The sequence below is a fragment of the Sus scrofa genome, chromosome 7 (genome assembly GCF_054392235.1).
Source record: "Sus scrofa isolate SSC_HxYL_T2T_F1_AM1 chromosome 7, Sscrofa_HxYL_maternal_Yorkshire_Landrace_v2.0, whole genome shotgun sequence".
In the NCBI taxonomy this organism is placed as follows: domain Eukaryota; kingdom Metazoa; phylum Chordata; class Mammalia; order Artiodactyla; family Suidae; genus Sus; species Sus scrofa.
The window spans coordinates 83,029,380-83,042,416 of record NC_139389.1 but is presented as its reverse complement, the minus strand read 5'-3'; the positions used below and the strand labels follow the sequence as shown (position 1 = coordinate 83,042,416).

The 13,037-nt window shown below is 37.4% G+C and overlaps 1 protein-coding gene and 1 long non-coding RNA gene across 13 annotated transcripts in view; one reads left to right on the top strand and one right to left on the bottom strand.

Moving 5' to 3' along the window:
• Window positions 1–13,037, bottom strand: part of STXBP6 (syntaxin binding protein 6) — a 256,417-nt gene that overhangs the window by 32,992 nt on the left and 210,388 nt on the right.
• Window positions 3,268–12,453, top strand: LOC146401692 (uncharacterized). Of its 2 annotated transcripts, XR_014809244.1 has the most exons (4): window positions 3,268–8,503; window positions 9,348–9,394; window positions 11,818–11,929; window positions 12,267–12,453. It is a non-coding gene; the product is annotated as an uncharacterized LOC146401692 (long non-coding RNA). The 2 variants fall into 2 exon arrangements; XR_014809243.1 differs by lacking the exon at window positions 3,268–8,503 and having other exon boundaries at window positions 9,314–9,394.

Genomic DNA, 13,037 nt, shown 5'->3' with positions numbered 1-13,037 from the left:
TGATTTCTCACACCAAGAGAAAAGAGCTAGATTCCCTGCTGTCTTACAGGTTGACAGCTTTTATGTAATCACAAAAAAAGACATTATGGGGGACTAGAATCATATCACTACCCAACTTCCTTATAATTATACTGCACTTTATATTTTCACAGTACACTAAAGCCTATAATCAAAGGCGTCCAAAAATGCTGTTTTTGACTAGCTAAAAATTTACTGACAATTACTACCAACTATAGGCCTCAGGCCAGATCTACCCTGTTTTTGGAAATGAAATTTTATTGAAATACACTACACCCATTAATTTACATATCTGATTTTGACTGTTTTCACACAACACCCCCAGAGTTGAGTAGTGGTGCCAGAAAGTTATGGTCTTCAAAGCCTAAATATATACTATTTGACCCTATACAGAAAACGTTTGCTGACTCCTGCAGGCTAGATCTAGTCTGAGGCCTGGAGTTTGTGGACCTCTGCTCTTGGGTGATAACTAGTAAGTTATTTAACTGGGTGGTACCAGCACACAACTGATTTATTCAACACATGGTGTTGATCTGCCTTAAACAATAACAAACCATAGGCAAAAGAGGATTTTGCTTATGATCTAAATAAACCAAAATCTGAAATACATGATCTAGCAGTAGGGTATTACTCCCTGAAAAAAATTCAGTCAATTCTGTGTTTAAAGATTCCCATTTCCCAAGAAGGTGACTGTCCTTAAATACCTAAGAAGTATGGTAACTGTATCTATGGTGTGATTTGTAATTCTTGAAAACTAAAAGTACTAATAACATGTACTGAACTACTCTCCCTCAGAAACTATTATTCAGAATGCTCTACCGTAATTAACTCATTTGATCCTGACAGCAGCTTTGTGAGGTAAGTACCATTATTATTCTCACTTTATAGATGGGAAAACTGAGGGCCAGATAAACAATTTGGCCAAGCTTATAAGGCTGGCTGGTGAAAGAGGTAGGACTCAAACTCATGCCTCCTTACTCCTGAATCTGTGATCTAAATCACAACTCTTCAGAAAGAGGAAAAGGGAGGCAAGTCAATCCTTAGCCTTGTGAATTCTACCTCATAAATAGATGCTTGGTCCTCTCTGTGGATCAACAAATATTCACTGACTTTTAATCATGTGTTAGATAGCATGCCTAGTATTTTACATATATTACTTAATTCTACTCACAGTGCTATACGGGAGGGACTGTTACCCTATTTTAACAAAAACTGTGGCTTGGGAAGGTTGTGACTTGTGTTAAGGACACAGCTAATAAGTGATGAAACCACGCATGCTGGCTTGTTGGGATGACCATGTTGAAAATAAGATGATCATTTTCTCAACAACTGTTTGCAGGAGGTTCATGCTACTGAAGAGGGAGGAAGAGCCATTCCAGACTAGCAGGTGTTCTCTTATGACCCAGGGCTATGTATGTGACAAAGGCCTCCTGAACCTTTATTTTCCGAACAAGATCTGTACCACAGGGTTGCAGAGAATTCAGATTCCTTCCTCTTCTGTCAGCAGATTGACTCCTACAAATATGGCTTTGACTGTGTGTTCAGCCCTTCTTTCTTTGCTTGTCCAGGCACTGTGCTAAGCTGAGTCCATCAAACTCACTGAGCTTTCTTGGCATCTGCTCACTGTTCAAAACAGGACTGTTAGCATACACATTGGACCATTTCATTCTGCTGGTTTTAGACTCTGAGGCTATAGCTATGAAAGCTCTCTGTGGGGGTCTGCCTTGACCTTTACTGTCAGCTCTTCCTCATATAGGGGTTTGTAATTAGAGATGGCTCCTCATCTCATCAGAGAGAGTTGGCATTCTTATATTTTCTTAGTTGATTTGGATAAGGTTCAAGAGAAGAGAGGAAAATCCTTTTTTTATTCATTCTATAATTTTAAAACCAGAAGTCTAACAGATGCAACTATGACATTTTTCCCTATCAAAGTCAAATTAATTCAGTAATTCTGTCATTCTCAGCCCAGACTTCAGCATGGATTAATTATCCACTGAACAAAGAACATAGATTCCTTGTTAATTATATCTAGAATTTTAGCTCAGTTTCTTTTACAAAAACATCCAAAATAATTTTAAAATAATCATTAGGCAATTAGGTTTGGTGATATGTTTGTGCTCTATTTGTCTTTTTGCCTTTTTTTTTTTTTAACTCTATTTGTGATCACTATTGCTTCTAACATCCTGTTCTTTCCCTTTGGGTTCACTTTGCTTCATGGCAAAGAACATCATTTAGTAGTTCTTTCAGCAAGGGGGGGAAGGGGCATATAATTTTTGGTTGGCTGAAAATATCTGTTTTTCTCTCACTTCTAAATTATAATTTAGCTGGGTGTGGAGTTCTAGACTGACAGTTATTTCTGGAGATTGACTGACTTCTGGCATCTCTTGGTGCTGATAACGGCCATCAGTTTGTCCTTCCACTGTAGGAAACTTTATTTTTTAAGATTTTCTTTTTGTCCTCAGTGTTTTACTCCTTCATTATGTTTTCATCTAGGTATAGCTTTGAGTAAACTTCCAAGGGTGGCACTTGGTGTTATTCTCAACCCTAGTCTTCAGTTCTGGAAAACGTTTAGCCATTATCTTTTGGAGTATGGCTTTTTCACCATGCTTGTATCTTCTTCAGAAATTCCTATGAGATGAAGGGTAGAGACTCTTCTGTCTTCCCCATGCACACCTCCTCCTAGGTGAAAGCATCCTTATTTTGCAATTCATTAATTCTTTGACTATAGTCAGTCTAGAGTTTATTCTAACAACTGGGCGTTATCTCGGACTCTGTTGTTTCATTTCCAGAATTCTTTCCTCTCCATACTACCTCATCTTTTGGTTTGTTTGGTGACATCCTGTTCTTTTTTTCCTAATTTCTGTATCTTTTCAGTATCATAAGCATACTTTAAAGTCATTTTCAGATTTCTCTGTTATTTTCATTTTATTTGGAGTAAATTCAGTTTCTGTTTTTTTTTTCCTTGATTTATCATACATTGTAGGATTTTAGTTAGTACAGTCTTCTTGAGTGGGAAATGTTAATTTCTCCCCTCTTCTCTCCACTACCTTGGTTCTTTCTCCCCTATGTGCAGTTTTATTGATTCTGGTTCTGGACCCTATAAAAACCAGGATTTAAAGTGATGGTCTGAGGCTCCTGTTCTGGGTGCTGTTGTGGATATCACAGCACCAGTGGTAAGTCAGTGGGCAGCTGGTGTTGGGTGGGAGACTATGTCTCCTTTCTGTTGCCTCCCAGGAATGCAAATAATTATAAGCCACTGCCCCACAGAGAAGTCGGTCAGGGCTTGTTTGTAGATTCCTTGTTTGGACAGAGAAGCCTTGATTCTAAGCCTCAGATGGGGCTTGGATCTCCTGCTTTGCTTGGGGTACTTTTAGTCACTGTTATAGCACAGAATTCAAACTACCTCTTTCTATACCTGCAGCACAATAGTCAAGCAGCTTCATTCCTGCTAACTGCTTTGTGACTCTGTTCTGGTTCTGGTTTATGCAGTCTTAACTTTTTTCTGAAAGTGATGATTTCTTTTCCTTTATTCTGTATGTGGTGGTGCTGAAGAAGTCTCAATGTGAATTTACAATGTCAAACTCCTCTAATATTCAACTTTTATTTTTTATTTTTCTATATACACTGATGTTTACTAAATATTTTTTCCATTATAGTTTATTACAATATTCTGTCACTTTCTGCCAGAATATTGTAATAAAACTATACACACACACACATTCTTTTTCTCCCATTATTCTCCATCATGTTCCATCACAAGGGACTAGATACAGTTCCCTGTACTATACAGCAGGATCTCATTGCTTATCCACTCCAAATGCAATAATTTGCATCTATTAACCTCAAACTCTCAGTCCATCCCACTCCCTCCCCCTTGGCAACCACAAGTCTATTCTCCAAGTGCATGAGCTTCTTTTCTATAGAAAGGTTCATTTGTGCCATATATTAGATTCCAAATATAAGTGATATCATAAGGTATTTGTCTTTTTCTTTCTGACTTCACTTAGTATGAGAGTCTCTAGTTCCATTCATGTTGCTGCAAATGGCATTATTTTGTTATTTTTTTATGGCTGAGTAATATTCCATTGTGTGTGTGTATACACTACATCTTGATTCATTCAATTTTTAAAACATTCATTTTTATCTATATAATGATCCAGAAATTCTACAGTGCTCAGCAGTGATAATATTTTTCCATTTGTTCTCATCAGCCAACAAAGAAAAAGCTGATTATATCTTACTGACAGATTCTCTTATTTACCTAGGTCTGGTTAATTGGAAATAGATGGACCCAAATGATGAATTTCAATTTATTTTTTTTAAACAGAGTTCAGAAGCAGCAACAACTCATTGATCCTGTTCATTATTATCTGTATTAGAACTTAAAACTTCACAGCTTTTTTACCTAATCTTAATCAGAGAAAAATCAAGCTATTGTGCATATGTTTACTCAGCTTTTAAGGGATGGAGCTAAGTAGTATAGCAGTCCAAAAGAGGGAATCATACTTTTGGAATTTTTTTAATCATCACTGAAGAAAGCTTTACCACATTGATCCAAGTCTTTTATTTCCCAAAAGAAGATTCATACATAACCCATTTTCAAAGGCTGCCTTTCCTAGGACTCCATCTTAGTTACCCATGCATGCTGCTAGCCTATAAATGTTATTATGCACAGGAGTTGAATATAAATGCACCATACTTTATATAGCTATAAAATTTGTGTATATCTTAAAATTCTACAAATAAAACTGATATCCTTTTAAAGTGTAATGTAATTTCAAAGATGTGTTCCTAGCAGAAAAGAAAATATGATCTGAAAAATCGTAGGAATGGGTAGCATGAAGAGAGTAAACCTCGTCAAATGCTTAACTGGAAAATAATAATGATAAAGCAATGAATGTTTTAATTTAAATGTTATGCTAAAAATACAACACTGACCAATGTCAAGACCCAGTTTCTTCACCTGTAAATAGGGATAACAACAGTTACTTTCCAGGATTAATGTAAACTAAAAAAATTTGCCTGGCATATAATAGGAACTCAATATGATGACTATCAGTGTTACCATCATTAGCTAGCCTTTTTCCGAGAAGATAAGAAAAGTGCAAATACAAATACATATGACTGCATCTGAGGTACGGGACACTCTGAAAGCTATGGATCTCTGTATCTCCCCTCCCTCCTCTGTGCCTGACTGGAATTCAGATTACATATTAATAGAACAGGAGGGAAGGCAGGCCAACAGCAGAATTTAAAGAAAAAAATTAACTCTAATAATATTAATATAATAATGAAAACAGCTACCACTACATTCCACAGTATTCCCTATGCACCATCTAAATGCTCATACTTGGCCTCATTTAAAAATCTTACATCAGTCATAAGCACTATTATTCTGTTTAAGAAGTCAAGCTTACAGATTAAGTAACTGATCCACAGATAGTAAATGATAGATCAAAAATTCAAACCAGATGTGTGCAAAGTCTTTTTCTTTCTATTTAATTTTTAATTTTTTTTTTTGTCTTTTGCCTCTTTAGGGCCCACCTGCGGCATATGGAGGTTCCCAGGCTGGGGGGTCTAAATGGAGCTATTGCTGCTGGCCTACGCCAGAGCCACAGGAATGCCAGATCCGAGCCGCATCTGTGACCTACACCACAGCTCATGGCAACGCTGGATCCTTAACCCACTGAGCGAGGCCAGGGATCAAACCTGCAACCTCATGGTTCCTAGTCAGATTCTTTCTGCTGCTCCATGATGGGAACTCTGTCTTTTTCTTTCTAATGTGCAACATACCATCCCGGGAAGACAAGGTTTAAGAAATACCACCAGAGGGAAGGAAGTACACGCCCTGCCCAAGCAATACAGAAAGCGGTTGAATTAACATGCTAATTGCATTTTAGGTGTGCATGTTGGGTCACTTCTAAACATATACTGAATTAAAGAGATAAATCCAACCAGCTAAAGTGAACTTTTCTGATGAGGATATGTTAAATACAGTTGACCTTGACATTTTATATTAAAGCTGAAGAGGAATTGTCAGTCCCAAGAGGAACACTACCAAGGTATTTACAAGTAGGGTATTAGGATCATTTTCTGAGGATGCAGGAAGGGAAATACCAAGGAAAAGGATGATTTTTTAACAAAACCAAATTGCCCACAACATATTCATCAAAAGCTTTAAATACAAAGACTTCCTAGAAATTTGTGAAGAACCTGTGTAATTAAGGAAAGTCAATTCTTTAAGTGAAGAGAAAGGGCCAAAGTATAAATATCTCAGTCCATAAAGTAAGGAACTTTTGGAAAATGTAGCACATGGTAAGCTCTTCCCCACTTAAGTACTGAGTCATCCTAAAAACTTTAGATATTTCTAAAATTTTTTTTGGTTTTTTGTTTCTTGAGGGCCGCTCCCACGGCATGTTGAGGTTTCCAGGCTAGGGGAAGAACTGGAGCTGTAGCCAGTGGCCTACACCTCAGTCACAGCAACGCGGGATCCGAGCCACGTCTGCCACCTACACCATAGCTCACAGCAATGCTGGATCCTTAACCCATTGAGTGAGGCCAGGGATCAAACCTGTGTCCTCATGGATACTACTCAGATTTATTTCCGCTGAGCCATGATGGGAACTCCTGGTATTTCTAAATTTAAATGTCTCCAAGTATAATAGATTAGTACAAGTAATTAGTACAAGTCTATAGGAGGTGTTTAAAAGTGCATCTTATAAAAGGAAAATTAAATGTAGGATGATATTACACAATAGTGTTTATTATGGCTCTTAGAAAAATGGTATGGTGGGCAGAACACTAGCTTCTCAAAGATGCCCACATCCTAATTCCTAGAACCTGTGAATATGTTACCTTGCATGGTAATAGGGACTTTGCAGCTATGCTTAATTTAAGGATCTTCAGATGGGAAGATTGTCTTGAATTACCCAGGTCAACCCAATGTAAGCACAGGGGTCCTTATAAGAGGTAGGCAGGAGTGGAAAAGCCAGAGAGAGAGAGATTTGAAGATGCTACAGTGGGAACTCTGAAGATGGAGAACAGGACCACAAACCACACAATACTAGTGGCCCTCTAGAAGGTGGATAAGACAAGGAAACAAATTTTTCCTTAGAGCCTCCAAAAGGAACACAGCCTAATGACCCATTCTAGACTTCTGACCACCAGAACTGTAAGATAAAAACCCATGTTGTTTTAAGCCACTAAGTTTGTGGTAATTTGTTACAGCATCATTAGAAAACTAGTACAAAAGGCCATGATGGTAAACTTATTGTGGAGAGAAGATTAAAATACATATTATCTCTAAGACGTGCACCTGCATTTACATAATGTAAACCTTTAAACAAGTACAGTATATTCTATCTTATTCAAGTTTGAAAGTCAAAGGCATAAAGAAAATATACAAGGACTGTATATTTATACCATAAAGACTTTCTTAAAACCTCAAATGTTTTTCCTGTCTTTTACTTGGTATCTAAAAAACCTAAAATTCCTAGAAGCCAACCATCAGGACACGCTTCTGGCTTTCATCATAGATGTGTGAATCTGCTCTGACCTTGGGAGAAACACCTCCCACCCCGCAACCCATTAAGTCTCAATCTCTTATAATGTGAACTGGAAAGACGATCAATAAAAGCAACCAACTGTGAAAATAAGGTCCTTAGGATTAGTAAAACACTGATAGAGGGAATAATATGTAATAGTATAAATAATCACAAGGAGATTAGATCTTGTGCAGTATTTATGTGTGAAGCATAGAATGCCCCTGACTTTGACCCATTACACTCTGTCCTGTTTCATTCTCTGAGTTATAAGGGACACGAAGCTGATCCTGATCAGAATGTTGTCAGTCAGTTCCAGTGAGGGGGATATTGATTCCACTTGAAGGTTATTTTCTACAGGGCATAGGATTTTAAGTAATTATGACAATTTACATTTTCCCAAAGTAAAAATATTCAGTTTCTGCTTATGTATATAAACTCAAAGAATACTCTCAGTCTTTCTTACTACTGTCTTTTTGGCATGGACTACAAATTTAAATAAATGAAAAACAAATAGTTGCCTTCCCACTAATAGCATCCACCTTGTTTAAAAGGCATTCATCATTTCACAGTTTCACCACTCAAAAGTTGGACAAAGAAAATAAGTCCCTTAGCCAGTGAAGACATGTCTCTCATTCTTTTCCTAAAGTGTATATTTTATCTCAGTGTAATGATATTCTTTATTAGTTTCTGCCACTTGAAATCTTGCGATTGAAATGTTTATGCTCATTGTGCTCTCACAGTTTGAAAATATTAAAGCTGTTCTTCCCCCTTCAGAGGTATGACCCACTGAATGGTTCACAGAACCTATCGTAGCCTCACCTTTGGATGTTATATGAAGCTAGAACAAAACCCAAATTCAACCAACCAACCAAAAGCTAAGCCAGGGTTACTTTCCATTGACAATGAGAGGAGGCTACAGATGGACAGTGTGATGGAGAAAGGTGAGCCAGAGCTTGCAAATGAGCTGAAGGGTTTGACAAGGCATCCTTGCTAGACCAGCCACTTCTATCACTTAGAAAACCATCATTACAGAGGAGGCTATATTTTTTTTTTTTTTTTTTTTTTTAAGTGGCAGCTTGCTCTCGCTCTCAAGACCCTAGAGCTTTTATTCTTTCTTCATAAATGAGAGCCTTTGGTCTGCTGGTGTCTCCAAGAGTCAATGGCAGGCTCCTTTCATTGGTCTTGCAGTAAACTAGCTCCTCAAAACCAAGGCGAAGGCATTCCGACTCAAGATTAAGCTTTCTTCCCTGTGCAAAACTAACCAGGAGTCTCATGTTTGGTTACAAAAGCGCTTTGGTGGAATTTCTATATTATTAGTTTAATTTGCATCTAACAGCATTTTCCTATATGGAAGAGCCACAGTAAGGCAATCCTTTCAGTTCTTCTCATAGTCCTTTAGCAGTCTGTCACATATTTTTCTCTGTATCTTTGAATGGCTGACCTAACATTGTGCCTGGGAGATTTCCTTCTGACATCTTAAAGCCCTAATGAGTGGCCATCAAAAAGTTTGTTTATTTACATAACGATAAATTTATTTCATTTTCCACATTTGCTATGGTTGCTAGAAATGGGATACCCATGATGGTTGCCAGATAAAATATAGTACACTCAGTAATATTTGAATTTCAGACAAACAATGGATAATTTTTTAGTTGTCCCAAATAGTGCATGGAATATAGTCATACTAAAAACTTATCCATTGTTTATCTGAAATTCACAGTGTATTGTGCATCTTCTACCTTTGCTTCCTAAATTTGGTAATCCTAATGCTCTTGCTTCTTGCAGGACACCTGAGGCACCCAACTGTGGGTAGGCATAGTGCAAGCAGAAGGGTGAGAAATGTTTGGTCTTGATAATTCTCCGACTTCAGATGTGCATCACTATCCAAATTTCAAGTAACTGCTTGTGATAAATTTAGTGACTTAGTTCTTTCTATTTTAATGATCAGATACAAGGCGGAATTTTTTAAAAGCTCAGGCTATAATGCAAAAAAAAATTTTTATTTACCCCTTGACTAAAAGTTTTAGAAATCTCATATACCCAGTTAGTTTCTCAGGTACTATGCACAAGTTTCTTACCTCTGGTCCAGGTAAGGAATAGGGCTATGGCTTTCAACCCTGAAGATTATCTGGTCTGTTGTCCAAAAGGTGTGTGTTCTGAGGGGGTATTCCCAGAAGTGGGAATCGATTTGACAAAACACTAAATGACCATTTTTAGAACCAGTTATTGTTCTTGAGAATTTACAACTTCTCTTCACTAAAATTCCAAGTAATTTTTAGTCCTTGATGCTACAGCACAGCAACAACTTTTAAATGCCAGCTGATGATGGGGTTTTTATTGGTCTCTGTGAACTAAGAAAAACAAGGACCAGATATAGTAAGTTTTTCATAAAAGTAAATGTTTCCAATTTAAGGAACAGCCCTTTATTCTCAGAGATTATGTCCTTATTATCTTTTGGTATTAAAGTAAACTTTCTTTTGTGAAATTATGGTGATATCAGATACAAAGATTTTTTAAAAAAATCTTACATAGAAAACTGGTTGGCAGACTTATGGCTCCCAAATTCTTTAAGAAATTGTACTTGTCTGTAAACTGAAAAGTATGGGCATCATGCAGCATGCCTATTATGTCCATTTCAGAATACCACTTCATATCTAACAATATTAAACAATGTTATCTCTGATGCATGTGTCTCTTTTTGGCTGTGTAAAGAGAACTGGACTCAAAGAAATACTGTAGGTTGAAGATACGTTGGTGGAAAAAGAACATTGCTACTCTCTTATGAAGTTCAGAAAACATATATTAGGTTTTTTATTTCCTACAAGAAGAACTGAGTTATGTGTCCTGACCTCTGGCACAATGTCACTCAATATATTTTAAACATCGTTGTTTTGGTGAAGTCAGCAGTAACATATGCATTCTCTAAATGTCAAACATAAAATGCAACACATTCAGCATTCTATAGACCATGGCAAACAACCGCATTCTGGGCATTTGAAATGTCTGTAATATAGCTCAGTTCATTCCCACTTGGAAAAAAGAAATTACTCTTTTTTTTTTTTTGCAATTCTTATGGCCAACGTGGATTAGGAAAGCTCAAGAATATTTTCTCACTTCTTTCATAAGAAAGGGCTTTTGATAAATATCCTGGAAGAAATCATGTAACATTATGTTTAGGCATATTATAATTTCCATATTTTTAAATAGGATATTCAGACATGTGCTGGCATTTTGCAAAGATCCCATCTGATTGAATGTTTAAAATTCACTTTAATCCCCACACCCTTCCTTCAAGGTATATGTTGATATCCAGGATACTGAAAAGCATAGAGAGGCTGAGTGTTAAGTGAAGCAGCTTAGAGGAAGTTACAAAGCTAATGAGTGATGTCATCAAAGGCAGGGTTAAGTGAATCTAGTCTGTGTTCTTTTCACTATATCAAATTGTGTGATTATGTGTTCTGGGTTGATTCTGAACATGGAAATGCTTCTCATCTACTGCAGATTATTTAGCCGTGGGATAGACAAAATATGTTCATGATCATTGTCGTGCCAGTAAATGATGCCTCGGAAGCACCCTCATGTAGCTTTGGTTTGGCTTAATATTTTGATGTAGAGAGATGATTCAAACGGCATTTAATGCACAAAGTCACTTTGGGCTCAGGATGACTAACCATAACCCACCAGCTGTTTCACAGCATGCATTTCAGTGTAGCTTACAGTCAATGAGCAATGAAAAAGAGAAAATCACATCTGTGACCCAATTTTTCTTTAGTTACTAGTCATTTATATTATGCACAGAATTGGAGGGAACCTAAGGAACGAGTCCTGGGTTACTTCCATTTTCTTACTGAAAATAAAAGCATCTGTTTTTGATTTACCTTGTGTGAATAAGATAAAGTAGAATGACTAAATCGGAAGATATGAGAGAGAACACAAAATGCCCAACATAATGATTGGTAATGTTGTCCTAAATTTTAAAAAATACAGAAAAGATTCATATCGAGGAACATTTCATAGCTTCTGCTACAGTGTCCTGCTCCTAAGAGCACTGAGCCAGTGTCAGATGGTTATGTTAACAGTCCAAGTAGCACCGTAAACATCAAACTTGGGTTTGATGCAGTAGTTACACTGGTGGGATCCCAATAACCATAACCAAAAAGTCCTCTAAACTGGGCTTTTCCAATTGTATACTGTAAATATATAAACCATTATTTTTTATTGATTCGTAATTTTTGCTTTCTATTCTATTTCTTAGTCTCTCCAAGAAGTTCCTCTAAAGCAAGTCTTAAATAAAATATCTTGCTGTGCAGGAAAAGATGATGTTGGCTGCAACGAAGAGGATGGAGTGATGGGAGAGTGGTTGCTAAGTATGTGGACATGATTAAAATCATTAACAGACATTTCTAGAGATCTTCCAAAAAGAATTTTTAATTTGAGCTTCGTAAACATCTTGTGAATTTGGTGTTATCGCCTCTTCTGCTTGGCTGAATCACTATAAGGAAAAGAAGACCTATGCTTATTGAGGGAACTTGGAAGTCTGGGTCTCCACTCAGTGGATGGGGAATAAGAAAGAAGCCTTGGCTAGGGTACCAGCATCAGCCCTTATTAGCTGTAGAGTCTCAGCTGAGTTCCTCATAAGTCACTTCCCTTGTTTGTACCATGGTAGAGGATAACTGAAGTTTGTTACTTTGTTATTTCCTCAAGAGTAACAAAAACTCACTGGAGGAACTATGACATGGATTCTTCTAGATTTAAAGAAATATCAGAAACACTTCCTGACTCTCTCACAACAGTGAAGCAGCTAAGCAGCCTGGCCTTGACCCCGGCTCTGCTCTACATGTTATCAAGAAGCAACAATACAGTGGTTTTAATACAATTTAATTGGGTCTGTGAATCATAATCTCTAGTGTGTGTCTCTGCACCTGTGCACACATCCCTGAGTATATTCAAGTATGAGAAGTAGGGGCAAAATTACACATGAATTTATTCTCTCTCTCTTTTTGGCCATGTCCAAGTTTTTGGCATGTGAAAGTTCCCAGGCTAGGGATCGAATCCTGCCACAGAAGTGACCCAAGCCACTGCAGTGATAATACTCGATTCTTACCCAATGAATTTATTCTTAAGAAATAAGCGACTCTAGGAGTTCCCATTGTGACTCAGTGGTTAATGAACCTGACTAGTAACCATGAGGTTGTGGGTTCGATCCCTGGCCTTGCTCAGTGGGTTAAGGATCTGGTGTTGCCGTGTGCTGTGGTGTAGGTTGCAGAGGTGGCTTGGATCCCACATTGCTGTGGCTGTGGTGCAGGCCAGAACTTGTAGCTCTGATTCGACCCCTAGAACCTCTGATTCGCCTGGAAACCTCCATATGCCGCTGGTGGGGCCCTAAAAAGACAAAAAACAAACAAACAAACAAACAAAAAAATAAAAGAAATAAGCAACTCTTTTCATTGTGCTCATGGTCAGAGCATGTGTTGG